At 34.3% G+C, this 15770-nt stretch overlaps 1 long non-coding RNA gene across 1 annotated transcript; it reads left to right on the forward strand.

Moving 5' to 3' along the window:
- The first annotated feature begins 5476 nt into the window (after positions 1 to 5476).
- Positions 5477 to 13874, forward strand: LOC125164133 (uncharacterized). The gene is made up of 2 exons (XR_007151649.1): positions 5477 to 5524; positions 13631 to 13874. It is a non-coding gene; the product is annotated as an uncharacterized LOC125164133 (long non-coding RNA).
- The last annotated feature ends 1896 nt before the right edge of the window (positions 13875 to 15770 follow it).

Here is a 15770-nt window from a genome sequence, read left to right on the forward strand (position 1 = left end):
TTATTAAGAAGAATTTACTATCTTTGTATGGTTTTAAAACTGTTTGCTTGAGTGAAAAGGAAATCTATAATTTTACTATTTATATTTTTAGGAGCATATGCACATTGCAGTAACTCAGTGGAAATGGAAGTTATAAAAATCTGTGTTACATCAAAGAATTACATTACTGACATCTGCCAGACCCTGACTTTCCCAGCTCTCTGAAACAATTATTGTTCAAAGCACGTTATTTCCAGTAGTGACATCAACAAAGAAAAAAAAATGCACCTCTTTGATAGAATCTTAGTGTTTCATTACTTTTCCCAAAGCAAAAACAGTAATGCTACCTCACTATTATTCTTGCAAACTTCTTTTTATCACAGTGTGACAATCCATTTGTTCAAAAAATATTTACCCAGCAACACAAAGGAGATTTTTCCCCCTCACATTATTAAATCATGCCAACTTTTAAAGTATTTAATTGAAGGCTACTGCAGGAGACAAGACATTTATACCCTGAAGAATGATAATTGTGTTTACACGTAGTTTATTCAACCTAATCCACAAGGGGAAAAAGTAACTTCCATGAAAACAAATTTTTATGGAACTATGTAACTTAATATACATCAGCTATTTGCAGCTTTATAAAACTCCTCAAGATGGAAATAATGATTGTAATATAGTTCTTACTTTTGCTGTACTCCCAAGCTACACACCAGCACTAAGTAAAAATAAATATAAATATAATCAGTCATATATTATTTGCATGCAATAAACATGCAGTTGATTTAGACACTGAGACCACAATGCACCTATCAATCTACAACCGTATTTTTCAGTAAAAATATAATGGACATCTTAGTATATCCAAAAAAAATTCAGACTGGAACAAAAGTAAAATGTAATTTCTAACCCAATATATTGTTTTGGTGAATTTTAAAATATTTATGATGTTAATTGTAGGTAAAGGTTTTCAGAAAGAAGCACCTTTATTCATTTTCAATGAGTATATTAATAGTTAAATGTGAAATAATTTTATTATACATTAAATATGATTTTACCAGTTGTTGAAAAAAATCAAATAATGGTAATGAAAGCAAAAATATTGTTAGACCCTAATATAATAGAATATAATGGGATTGTTTTTAGAATTTTATCGTTATATATGATATTATATGTGTGCATATAAATGCATACATATTTACAAATATTGTATGTGTGTATGTGTATACATACACATGCACATTATTTATCAGAGATTTTACCAGATATATTATAAACTAAACCCTTTTATCAGAAACAGACTATGTATTTAACAAATAGCTCTGACATTAATAAAGCTAGGTTAGGGGCGCCTGGGTGGCGCAGTCGGTTAAGCGTCCGACTTCAGCCAGGTCACGATCTCGCGGTCCGTGAGTTCGAGCCCCGCGTCAGGCTCGGGGCTGATGGCTCAGAGCCTGGAGCCTGCTTCTGATTCTGTGTCTCCCTCTCTCTCTGCCCCTCCCCCGTTCATGCTCTGTCTCTCTCTGTCCCAAAAATAAAATAAAACGTTGAAAAAAAAAATAAATAAAGCTAGGTTATTTTTCCTCATTTTGACTATTAAAACTATAAATTATGATTTATATACCTAAATTAATACTGTTAAATTAACTTCATATGATTTGCACACTAATACTGAAAATATTATCAATAATGTTGATACAAGCACTCATAAATTGCCTGTATTTACACTTGGTCAAAAGTAAGCTATTTTAATAAATTATTTGATTTAATTTGCCAACTTTTTTCTTGTTTTAGTACTTGAGCAGTTATATTCAAAAGTGAGAAGGGCTTTTTGCCTTACTGATAACATTTTGACATCAAATATAAAAATAAATATTTATAATCTCTGGTAGAGAAAATATTAAATAAAAAACACTCCAAACCAGATTTTTTTTTCCTAAGACTCTATTTAATGGATTTCTCCATTTTGTCTATGACTCAAAGTCTGTATCCCTATCTTATCTTGAACTAAATTTTAGTAATTTATATGTTCCAAGAAAACCATCCATTTATCCAGAATTGAAATACATTAATATGGATATGGCAGGGATAAATATAACTTAATACACGACATATTTGTGGCTGTTTGATTTTTGTTGTTGTTGTTCTTAAATTGTTGTTTATTTTGTTTTGTGTTTGTTGTTATACCTCATGTGTTTGTTTTTATTTGGATTTGAGCTAATTTTTTTAATTTCTTTTCCAGTTGCTTATTGCTTTTTTATTTCATTGATTTTATTTTGTTTTGTTTTGTTTTGCTTTTAGGAACCTGATCAGTTTTATTATTTCAACATTTGAGGATATGTTTGTTTTAATATTTGTTCCTTCTCTCTTCTTTCCTTTCTTTTGGATGATCTATTACCCACTTCTTACCTTCTTGTATGCTAATTCATTTTATTTTGTTTTACCTCAATTAGCAATGAATGTCTTTATAACTATGAATTCTCCTTTAAGTGAAGTCTTAGTTTCCTCCTATGCTCCAAATTTTAACAAGTAGTATTCTCCCTTCCATTCATATCAAGATTTTTTTCAAGGAAGCTTTGAGGTTTGTTTGTTTCTGCCTGACTCACGGATTTTTGAGAGATTTTATTTAATTTTTAAATTGTTTATGTTTCTTTGGTTTTGAAGTCATTTTCTGATGAATTCATTTCTAATTGTACCTTTGATTTTTTTGTTTTAATTGATGCATAAACTGAGAGAAAAGTGCTGAAAATAAGAACAGGGACTTGGTGACTTTGGAGACAATATCAAGCAGGTTAACCCACATGTACTTGGAGTTCCAAAATAGGAGAAAGGTAATAATAACTTTGTATGATGACAGATAATAACACTTATCATTGTGAACACTGCATAATGTATAGAATTGTAGAATTACTGTATTTCACACCTGCGGATAATATAACACTGTATGTCAACTACATTTCAAATAATGTAATAAATAAGTAAATAAATAAATAAGTAAATAAATAATAAAGGATATATAGCTCCTACCTTCACTACACTCAGAGATTATTAGGTCTCAATTCTAATAATATCTGGGAAATGCTAAGGCAGAGAATGCAGGGATCTACAGCACCTTGTAGAAATTGCATCTGGGGGGACCTGGGGGGCTCAGTTGTTTGAGCAGCTGACTCAGTTTCAGCTCAGGTCACCAACTCACGTTTTCGTGAGTTCAAGCCCTGCATCAGGCTCTGTGCTGGCAGCATGGAGACTGTTTGGGATTTTCACTCTCCCTCACTCTCTGCCCCTCACCCACTTGTGCTGTCTCTTTCTGTCTCAAAATAAATACATAAACTTAAAAAAAAAAGTTGCATGTAATTAGAACATGAGGAGTTTGAAAAAGCTTTCTAGAAGTGATGTCTAAATTGAGATGTGAAGAATGTGAGGCACTGTCTAGATGAAAGAAAGAAAGAAAGAAAGAAAGAAAGAAAGAAAAGAAGGAAAGAAAATGGGAGGGAAAAGGTTCCATGGTGGAAACAACAGACTTGATGATTGAGAGACAAAACACAACATAGGATATTAGATGAATAGAATCAAGTTCTATACATTTGGAGCATACATTCTGGATGATGTAATTTGTCTAAAGAGTTTGGAGGGGAGGGGAGGCTTTAAAACTGTGGTAAACACTCTCTAAAACATTGTGAAGTTAATTGGAAGTAATTAAAGTATTTATAATAAGAGAATATAACAGTGAGATTTTCATTTCATAATGGTGACTCTAACTGCCTATAGAGTAGGGGTAGAGAGAGGAGTGAAAGTGCTCTGCTAATAATTTAGGCAAAAGTATTCTGGATTAGGGTAGGCCAACTGGTGATGGAATGAAGGGGATGAATTCAAGATCTATTTAGGCTTCGGTGAATTTCTGGATATTTGTTGGGTAAAATAATGAAGGAGAGAGTTATGAATAAAATTGTATTTCCCTACCAAAGTCCATATGTTGACATCCTAACCCCGCATGTCTGAGTGTGACCTCACTTGAATATAAGGTTGTCACAGATGTAATTAGTTAAAGTGAGGTCATTAGGGTCTCCGCTACACAAATACGACTGGAGTACTTATAAAAAGAGGAAATTTAAACACACAGACTTGCACCCAGGGAGAACATCAAGTGACAATGAAGGCAGAGATCAGAAATGATGCTTTTATAAGCCAAGTAATTCCAAAGATTGCCAGTAAAGCACCAGAAGCTAGCAGAATGGTGGAACAGATTCTTACACCTTCAAACAAAGCCAGCCCTGCTGACAGTCTCTGATCAGTCTTCCAGGCCCTTGAACTGAGACAATAAATTCTTTTATTTATGCCACTGGTTTGTGTAATACTTTGTAATGGCAGTTTTAGCAGACTAATACAGACATAAAAAGCTCAAACGTGATAACTATCATTTTGGCTTGAGAAACTACATCAATAATGGTGCCTCTCACTTAGGAGTACTAAAGACAAAAGAAAAGATTGAAGAAGAATGTTAGCATGTTTCATGTGAGTTTCATATGTCTGTGGACAAATCAGATGCACGTAACACTGTATTGAAAAATATATTAGAGAATTATCAGCATAGAAATGTGTATTGAGTTCTTGGAAGTGGCTGAAGAGAATGTGTGGAATTGAAAGAGAAGAACATCCAGGATATGTTCCTAACTAATAATATAGGAGGTATTAGATGTAAAATGTAAAATGTAAAAAAGTAAAATTAGAATGTGTGGAATTGAAAGAGAAGAACATCCAGGATATGTTCCTAACTAATAATATAGGAGGCATTAGAAATGTAAAATTAAGGGAAGTGTTATGTAAATTCTCAACAAAGAATGGGAATACAAAGGCATAGGTATAAGAAAATTAAATGTTTAGAAAAATGCTACAAAGAAAAGTTAAAGAAAAAACCCCGAAGTTTAATACATAGCTTCAATAATAGCAAATTAAAGATGTTTTTATTTATATTTTTCTTTGTGACATTGTAAAAAAAGTATCTGTTGAAAATAGAGTTGAGTTATGCAGCCTTCGAATATTATGGATTTCTAGACTTACTAGTTTATGTGATTATACATCTGAGATTTAGGCACATGTTAGATAGCCCAGTAGGCAAAACGGTAGTACTACAGGGGAAATAAATTAAGTATATTTACCAGGGACAGATCCATTACAGTTATGAAACATGGAATCTATACTGGGTAATGTCAATAATAAAAGAGGTCACAACTAGGGAGAAATTATCAAGAGATTTAATAATATGAGATTTTTAAAAGTAGATGAAACCTAGTAATGTGAAAAAATTGGAAATCAAAGAAGCAGCAATTAAAGAATAGAATGACTGAATTTCCAGGTTGAAGATATTCAAGTGAAGACAAGATCCATGTTATTGCTAAGGGAATGGGGGAAATGTGAAATTGAAGTGAATATAACTTATTTTAAAAGGAGGCGAAGGAACTGACACAGCTGAATTTTGAATTTATCCACATTTGTAGAACCACTTAGGATGACTGACAGACTTGAGCTGAAGAGGAAGATTACAGTAAGTAGCAAAATTTTCAAGTAATGTAGTAGATAAAAGTCAAATAAGGGAGATGTTGTATATGAACTGCCTAAGACATGAAACTTTTTTGTTTGTTTTGCTCAAGGTAGAAGAGTAATGATTAGACATAGAAGAGATTTAGACTTGAGAAAAGATCATAAAGTGAAAGGAATATACAGAAAGAAAATGAGATTTTTAAATTTGACATTAATAACAATGAAAGGAAGTTTCCAGATGGCACAATGCAAAGTTTTGTAAATGGAATTAATGTGGAATTGGATTAGAAAATAGTAATTGCAGAGTAACATGTGAATGAGGTTAATGGAGGGGATAAATAAGATAGTAAGGGTGAGAACTGCAGCAGTTAATATCATTCTCGTTGATGGAATATGAGGCCTGATGAATTTAGGTGGCTTTAAGATTATTAGTCAGGACAGTCTTCTAGTAGAAACCATATGGGAGAAAGATCAAACAAGCAAGTTTCTAAATTAGAGTTCTGAAATGTACAAATACTGTTTAGTTTAAACATGACTTCATTATTCCCATCATTTCTAGCACTGGATGCGGTGGTACAATTATTTCAGTATTCAGATAAATAAGGTGTTTTTTTTGAAAGAAAATTTGTAAGAAAATTTGAAAGAAAATTTGGTTAAATTTGTATCTCTTTGATCTATCGTTCTAGATTCTGATGTTACCAGTGAGTAATGTTTCCTATTACTTTTTTTTTTCCCCCCTACCAGTTGTTAGTACACATCTTCTCTTAAAAGGCCTGGAGCCTTACTGTTAAATGCAATTACTTCTTTTCACATTCTATATTTTAATTATGTTTCAGATATAAGAACATTTTCTAAATCCAAAGATATGGGGTGCTCAAGTGAATATTATATTCAAGTTGAGATTATATTAAATTTGAGAAGAACATTATATCCTTGCTAAATGTCACACCATCCAGATACTGATATAGCTTTGATTGAAATGCAAAAATACTAAATAATTATGTCCTATTTGAAATTAAAAATTGTCTGATTGCCATTTCAAAAAAAATAATAATCTTTGAGCAGGAGCTACTCAGTGCCTTTAGTTGAAAAGCAAAACAGACAAACAAAACCACTATGGAAATACAAGACATCTGGAAGTAAATGGTATTTTTCTCTAAGGAGAATATAATGTGATTAGTGACTCAGTGCTCTATCAGATAAATCATTCTACCACTTATCAATAATTACATAAAATGTTATAAAATTAGAGGTCTAAATATGATATTTCCTTCAATAATAATCATTTCTTGGCCATTAATAAATAGCTATTCATTCAACTACTGGCCTGATGATCTCTAAAGAAAATTTAAATCACTCTTAATTTCTAAAAATCTTTCTCTCTCTCTCTGTCTCTCTCTCTGTCTCTCTCTGTCTCTCTCTCTCTCTCACACACACACGCATACACATTTAGATGGTGTTTTAGAATTGTGAAAATTATAAAATGCTCATAAACAGAAACAATTTATAACCTAAATTCAACAAAGATCCTAAGCTATATTTTGCTATAATTTCATAGAATGTATTCTGGTAGCATACATCAATAATTATCCATAATTCTATTTCATAAGGTGTAAACTTCCCTCTCTTATTATGTTAATGGAAGATTATCATTTTTGGCTGCGTAGTAGTCCGTTATCTGGATATTCAGAAATACATGAAATCATTCTGCTATTGGAATAAAGAGTGTGTGCATGCTTTCAACTTCGTAAAAAAAAATTGTGATAAACATACTTTATTCCTATTAAAATATAATGTTTATTATTAAAGAAAATGTGAAAAAAGGTTTCAAAGCTAAATGATCCTACAAGGTCTATTATGCAAACACAGCATTCCTGTTCTCCTCTTTTCTCCCCTTTGACCCACTCTGCCCAGTCAACCACTTCCAAACCTATTAGCTACATTTCTGTATTTTCCGGTTATTTTAACTAGAATTTAGAAAATATAATACTGCTATTTTTTGATCTTTCATTTTAAGAAATTATCTAAGTTTTTCTCTTGTCACTCAGAGCATAACTGTTATAATAAACCATCCCCAAATCTCAATAGTTTAACAAAAAAAAATTTTTCACTGTATTGTGTAAAGCAGGATTGTCCAAAAATGATTCTTGGAGCTCACTGTTGATTGGCTACACAAAGAGCCAGCTGGGTGTTGGGCCCCCACTTTTCTTATTATAGCAGAAAATGCGCTCAGATTCAACTTCTCACACTTTGACACTTGCTAGCTTTCTGTAGTGAAACAGGCTGCAACATCCATAGTCCTTCAAGTCTTGGAGAAACTAAGCAGCAGGATTACCTCAGTCAGCTACCGTCTAGGAGCTGGTATCTTAACCCAGACAGTTAGATCCAGTCAGTTTGTACCCCAGCTTCCAATTTTGTTCCCATGTTTCCTTTTAAGAAGTGAAAGCAAGGTGGGAGAAGGGAACAGGCAAAGACCCTTCACTGGCCAAGAAAGGTCACAGCTGCCAAACAATTCTATTTCCAAAGACCTCTTACGCTGCAGCACACCTTTATGTAAAATAATAGGTGTTGGGCCATTAACATGTCTCCTTTGGTGGGACTTTATTTGGCAAATCGCCACTACCACCAAAAGATCATTTTTTTTTAACCCTTAGAATCCAAAGTCTTATGCATGTAACCTGTGGACGAAGGGTATCATACTCATGCATTGTCTAAATCATGCAATCCTAGCTGAATATATCTCCTGGCTGGTTCTTTACTGAGATATGAGTTCAAGCAAAAGTTCAAAGCTTTTGCTGGATTGTCTACAAGGCTGACTACTGGAGGAAGGAAGGGAGAGAAAGGGTTGTAAAGCATGAAGTGTTTTCAGGGGGAAAGGTCGGGACATGTAGAATGTCACTTCAGGCCATGTTCCAATAGATGGAAACAGTCAAATGACTCCCTTCTAGCTATAAGAGGACTACAAAACTGCCTGTTAGCTGTTTGCCATAAAAAAGTACGTGCTTAGTAAAGATCTAGCCAGCCTCTGTAGTCACGTCATACACGTCGCACTGCTACATGTCTAGAACTCCTTTCACTCTAACCAAAGGAATTCACTATGTATCACACATCTTCTTTTATTCACTCCCACTATCTCTAATGGTGTTATTTTGTAAAAGTGTGTGTAAAAGCAATTGTTTTTAAAGTTTTCATTTCTTTAAATTCCTTTATATTATCTTACACTTAATTGATATTTAGCTTAATAGGGACTTCTAGGATGAAATCATTTTCATTTAGATCATTGAAAGCTTTGATACTAATATACTTTCAGCACGGATATTAAAATTTCCATTATTCTAGCTTCTTATTTTTTCTACTTGATTTTTTTTTCTGGAAGCTTAAAACAGACAAAAATCTGGCAGTTTAATTGGATTCCAAATTAAATCATTGAATACAAATTATCATCCATTTCTCTAATTATTTACATAGGCTATATTCCCACTTGTGGAATACCTTGACAAAAACCTCATTAGCAATCTTGGTACCTTATTGCCACATTACTTCTGAACTAGTGTAACAATTTGCATCCAAAGCTAAGGATATGAGGACCTCTACTCACTAGAACCACTGTAATATTGCATAGTATTGTTTACATAAACATTTTCCCATTTAATATGATGACATATTATAAGATGACATAATTTTCTTTTACTTTCTTATTGATGACTTTGAATATCATTTAATGTTGAACATTCTTTCATATTTTTTTTCAATTTTTTTTAACATTTATTTATTTTTGAGACACAGAGAGAGCATTAGCAGGGGAGGGTCAGAGAAAGAGGGAGACACAGAATCTGAAACAGGCTCCAGGCTCTGAGCTGTCAGCACAGAGCCCGATGCGGGGCTCGAACCCACAGACCGCGAGATCATGACCTGAGCCAAAGTCGGAGGCTTAACCGACTCAGCCACACAGGTGCCCCTCTTTCATATTTTGTTATGTAGTTGTATTTCCACTTTTTACATAATGTATCTTTTTTTAATCTATTAAGTTTATATTAAACCTATTAATTTGTATGTTTCTTTTGTATTTCTTGTATCATGTATTTATACATTTTGTGACATATCTCCAATTTATTGTCTGCTTTTTAATTCTTGCATGCTGTATGTTATGTACAAAGATATTTTATTTTGCTTTCTATTGAAGTTCCCTATTTCTGCATTATCTTATATATTAGGTTTGGTGTTTCACCTCCTCCCCTTCTGTTTTGTGTCCTGCTTTTCATCATCTCTCAAGGCTGATTTTTATCTTTGAATGCTTTACTCCTGGATGATCAGTTAGAGCTACATGCTAACTAAGCTTCTGATTTAACTGGTTTCTCTATACTGCTCAGTCAATTACAACTATCCAAATGCTTTTGACCAAGAGCTATTTATTTATTTACTTATTTATTTGAGAGAGAGAGAGAGCATGTGCATGCATGCACACTCATGAGCAGGGAAGGGGCAGAGGGTGAGGGAGAGAGAGAATCTTAAGTAGGTTCCACATCCAGGGTGAGCTCCACGTGGGGCTCCATCTCACAACCCTGAGATCATGACCTGAACCAAAGTCAAGAATCAGATGCTTAACCTAACCAATAGAGTCACCCAGGTACCCCAACTATGGGCTATTTAGATGGACTACTTAAGATGCTGAAAAAAAGAGTTAAAGAATTTTTTCTTTTTCGTAAACAGTACCATTTGTTACTCACACTGTGTTTTATGGGTGCCTTTGATGACTTCACTGGTTGAATGAACAAGGGTTCCATATGATCCATTTTGTCTTTTGTCAATATCATAGTTAAAATGATCTTGACATTTTTCTCAATTATTAGTGATAATTCATGCAAGGCAATTTTCATCATAACTGGGACATAATGACACTCAATAAATTATTGTTGCTATTATTATTTTAACTCTTGCTATTATTTTTTTAACTGTTGATATTATTATTTTAATTGTTGCTATTATGAATTATATGGTCACCTTTGACAATATCTCACCATGTGTATGAGTTAAGGGACAGTAAACATCTTGGGTAGAATAAGAGATACTGGAGTCTGGGACTTCAAACCCTAGTTTTTGGATGCTAGTTTTGTCACTTAATATATGCAAACTTGAGCAAAAACTTGGGCCTTTTTTCCCCTCGTGTTTAAAATGCAGATGGAGGGTGCCTGGGTGGCTCGGTTGGTTAAATGTCCAACTGTTGATCTGGACTCAGGTCATGAAGTCCTGGTTCAGGGGATCAAGCCCCACATGGGGCTCTGTCCTGGGAGGGCAGAGCTGACTCTCTCTGTTCCTCCTCTACTTGTGTGTGGACTCTCTGTCTCTGTCTCTGTCACTCTCTCTCTAAATAAGTAAACTTAAAAAAATAAAATAAAATGCAGATAGTAATAAATATCTCATAGTATTATCACTTAATGAATTTAACTAATTCATTCATCCATTAAATCACAGTTATTTATTAAGAGTATGTCATGTGGGTATAGAGGATAAAATAGGAACCAAGACAAATATAACCTTTGCCATTATGGAGCTTAGAATCAAACAGAAAAAAAAAGACATTGAACAAGTAATCAAAAATTAGTTAATTTTAATTATAATTATTATGCTTAAGGAAAACATGATACTGTACTTCCCCAGGTAAGAATACTAGTTTCACTAATTATGGTGACATTATTTATTTGTGTTTTAAGCCAAGCCCTGCACTGCTGGAAGGGAACTTTTAGCTTCAAATGTTTACCAAAATAACTAAAATGGTTTGTTGTGAGAAACAAATAAAATAATGGATATACTTTGCTCCTAATAAATATGGAATAACTTTTATTTGTTATTTTTGTTTACTGTAAACCAAATCACCCTTAATAATTTCCATTCATATATGAACACATATGATCTCCCTTCAAGGATCCCCATCTAGTGGTACAGTTGGAATGAAAGGAATTAAAGGCTTTGTCCTGGACACATTCCTGTATTCTGATCTTTTACTCTCACTCTGCTAATCATTAATACTTAGGACTCCTTGTTAACGCAAGATTAGCAACTTTTCTTGATAAAATATGATTACCACTATCCCTGCCTCTAGAGAAAGACAGTGACCACTCAAGCACATATACAAATGCTCTTCAATTATCCATAGCAATCCCAAGACTGTTTATGTTTGTAGTGATGAAGCATACTACAGTGAAGGTACGCAGAAAAGTAAGATACATACAATATAAAGAAAAATAAGCAAATATTGCATGGTAAATGTGTATAGCTTATCACTTAGGAAACAACATTAAAATGATCCATCAATAAGTCTGCTTTCTGTGCCTTCTCTTGCTATCTATTGATTACAGGTTCATAAGATCAGGAAAGATGATTCATTTTATTTGTATTCTTAGCACATAACAAGTATTTTATCAATAAATATTTAAATGAATTAAATATCAACCTAAATAGGACCTGAAGTGTTTGTCCAGCCATTCATCAGATGCTTCTAGCATCCTATGAATTTTTCCTCAGACCCTCATGGTCATCCTCATGAGACCTGTCACAACATCCTCTGCCTAATCTCCTCTAGCCCAGAACATTCCCTATATTCTTCACTATCAGCAGTTGGCTTTTTTTTCCCCCTCAGCTATCATTTTTTTTTTTTTATTCCTTCTACCTTCTTTTTTACTTAGGAAGTAAAGGATCAAAGAATTTGGTATAAATAAAGCTTTTGTACTACGTGCTTTCCCTAAATATTATTAATTTTTTTCACAGGAAAGAATTATAGTATATGTGAAATACAGATGCTTTAATATCTATCATTCATCTCTATTGAAAATACATGAGAAAATATCTGCCTAGAATAATTATCAGGTTTCAAGAAAGACATGACTTAGGCAAAAAAAAAAAAAAACAACTGGTATGTTGCTTTCAGTACATATTTTGAATGTGCGTGTATGTGTTATCTTGATAAATCACTTACCTCAAGTATTTTTAGACAAATGAACTCATCAAGCTACAATTTTTGAAATCATTCTTGAATCTCATTTTCTTTCACATTCTATATTCAATCCATTAGAAAATTCTGTCACACTTATCATTAAAATATATCCTAAATCTGATACTTTCTCAGCATTTGCCCTGCTGCCAACATCGTATCTATTCCTTGACTACTTCCTTTTCCTTCTGGTTCACTAGCTATCATACAAAACCTTTTATACAAAGAGAAGCCAGGATGATCCTTTCAAATATAAATCTGATTTGTTGACAACTCTCCAATTGTTAACAGCCAGCATGTGTTTTAAATCCATATAGTGTTATAAAATATGTATATTTGATTATTACTAAAAATGAAAGATTTAGAAAACTTTGAAATCAGCCTTATAGTTGCCATTGGTAAGCTTTGTTCAAGATTGAAAAATACTGTAATAAAGGTAAAGTTTTACTTTCTTCAGTTAACCATAATGGGGGAAACTGGAGACGATAAAAAAGTGAAAGAGCTTATAGTTTATACATTTTGGATTCCGTTAAGAAAGGAAAACAAAGCTAGCAACAGAATTGGCATTACAAATTCTGGTTAGAAGTGGAGAGGAGGTAAAGATATACTCATTGATAAGATAAATAACTATGACAGTGATCCATTTATTGCTTCTCAGCTGTGCTATTTCTCCTTTGTGAGCTGAACTAATGTGAAGGTTCACCAGTAAAGCACTTTGCCAGTAGATATTCTATAGGAGGAAGGGGCTTTCTCTTCCTGGTTCTGATGTGTTCCTCTCAGCCTGTAGCTTCCATAGCTCCTGGCTCTGCAGTTCAAGGCAGCCAGCAGCACTCAGCAACAAACAGTTTTCCCTGGCATCCATTTGTTTTGGTTCACAGAAAACTCTGAGAAGTGGCACTGAGGTAGGAAAACTAAAGGACCTTATAAAAATCTGCTTTTTCTCCTTTCCTAGTTTCTATTCTTGCCAGGACATTCACCTCCATTTTACACATGCCTCGTAATGCAAATAGTGTATGTCCTCCTTGTAAGGGGCAAGGACTTAATGATTTCTTTAGAATAGATAATGTCTAAGGAAGAACCAGATAAAAATGACCAGATGGAATGACCATGTGTGTATTTCAGACCACCAGTGATAGACATCTCAATACCAAGACCCCTGCCTCTAAGGAAGAACACCTGAACCCTCGCATTTGTTTTAACTGGTTCTTGGACACCTGAGAGGACTGGTACACCAGACTACAGTCCTCAATAAGAACTCCCAGGCCTCAAGCAAAGATGAGACTCTCTCCTTTCTTTTCTGAGTCTCCCAGACACTGCCCGCACCTGCACTGTCTCTATACCTTCAATAAACTCTGCTTTCACCTCCTGCTGACTCATGTTTGATTTCTATTTTGCATTGCATCCATTACCCCTCTTGGCTGATTCTGTGGAAGCCCTCTGGGTCCCTGGACCCAGCCTGCTGGCATCAGCACTTCCTTGTGGGTGGCTTCACCAGGCACCCCGGAAGACAGGTTCCCAGCAAGTTCCAGAGGAAGGACTTCCAGAAAGTTCCTCCAGCACAGCACCAGCACAACTTCTCTTCCATTCAATGAGTCATGGCCATGCCTTCTCCAAGGAGATTTGGATCTCACCCCTGGCCTATGACTGAGGGAACACTACACTGGGTGCTCTCTCTCAGCCACTGGGGATAGTGGCTATCCTAGTTCAGGCTGCTATAACAAAATATCACAGGTAGAGTGGCTTAAAAAAACAGAAATTTATTTTTCACATTTCTGAAGTTTGGAAGTCAGACATCAAGAGTGCAGGCATGGTTAAGTTCTGGTGAGGGCTCTTGTCTGGGTTTAAGACTGCCAACTTTTCCTTGTATCCTCATGTGGTCAAGCAGAGAAGGGATTCAAGGTCTTTCTGTGACTTGTAAAGGTTAATCCCATTCGTGAGGGCTCTACCCTGTGAACTCATGCAATCCTAATTATCTCTCAAAGGCCCCACCACCTAATACTACCCCATTGCAAGGTAGGGTCCCAACATAAGAATTTTGAGGGAGATAAATTCATCCATAACAAGGACAGTAACATGAGGGTCATATGCATAAATTGTGATAACATATGGAGCCTGTTTTAGATAGGGCAAAAATAGAGCAATGAATAACATGTTTTCCAATATTTATATTGGTACTACTGTTAGAGCAGTCATTATTTCTTAGCTTCTAGTTCTATAGTTTGCCTTTGATGCTGCGCTTTCTGTTTGCACACAGCATGCACCCTTGGGGTTCACCTTGTGTTCAGTGTTTTGCCTGAATAGGCTGAGGTGGTAGAAAGACATTCAACTTTTCACTCCTCTGATAAGCTGTATATCCTCTGTACCCTCTGTGATCCTCATCCATCAATGAACAGATAGATCTGAAGCACGGCAGGGTTCAGTGCTGCTGTGTTGGAGCTGAGGAAGCATTATTTCCATACAAAGGACCACTTTACTAACGAGTGCTGCAGGGAAAGAAAAAGCATGCCCCAAACCACTGAGAACTGGGGTTGTAGAGTAAACCACCTAATGAAAATACTTCTTTAATGTGATTAAATTCCTTGTTTTTAGTCAAAACTATATTCTTTAAAAAAAAATCAAGACCTTATATTTATTGAGTACTTAATATAAGCATTGTTCCACATACTACAGATTTTGGCCTTACCTTACTTAAAAACTCTAATATTTTTTAAATAGTTCTGATATTTTAGTGTTAATTAAGAATATTCTAAAAATTGATATGGATTGTTTATTATGAAGCCTGAGACAAATTTTATTAATATGAAAGAGATACTTTTTCTTACTTATATTGGATATCTTGCTGTAACCGTATTATACAAAAATAGGAAAAAAACATTTAGAGTACATGATGATTTCAATTTACTCATTTATTCAACAACTACTGGCTGAGGTTTAAAACATAAAAGACACTCTGCTAGTTATATCAGAAAATGATAAGCAAAAGAGACAAGATTCTTCTCATGAAGTTTTCAGTTTAGGAGGATGGGAGATGTCAAATAATAACAAAAAATAAAAAATGAAATAAAAATAAAAAATAAACATGATCAGTGCTATAAAGTATCTTGTAATGTACCGTAAACACATTAATAGGCAAGCTGAGTTAAGCTGCAGCACTATGATAAACTTCGCTACGAACAGAAATGTTGCTTTTAAATATGAAGGCTAAGTGGAATAATTAGGTCAAGAGGGATCTGGGGATGATGGACCCAATGGGTTTCAGGTA

The sequence above is a fragment of the Prionailurus viverrinus genome, chromosome B1, assembly GCF_022837055.1.
Source record: "Prionailurus viverrinus isolate Anna chromosome B1, UM_Priviv_1.0, whole genome shotgun sequence".
In the NCBI taxonomy this organism is placed as follows: Eukaryota; Metazoa; Chordata; class Mammalia; order Carnivora; family Felidae; genus Prionailurus; species Prionailurus viverrinus.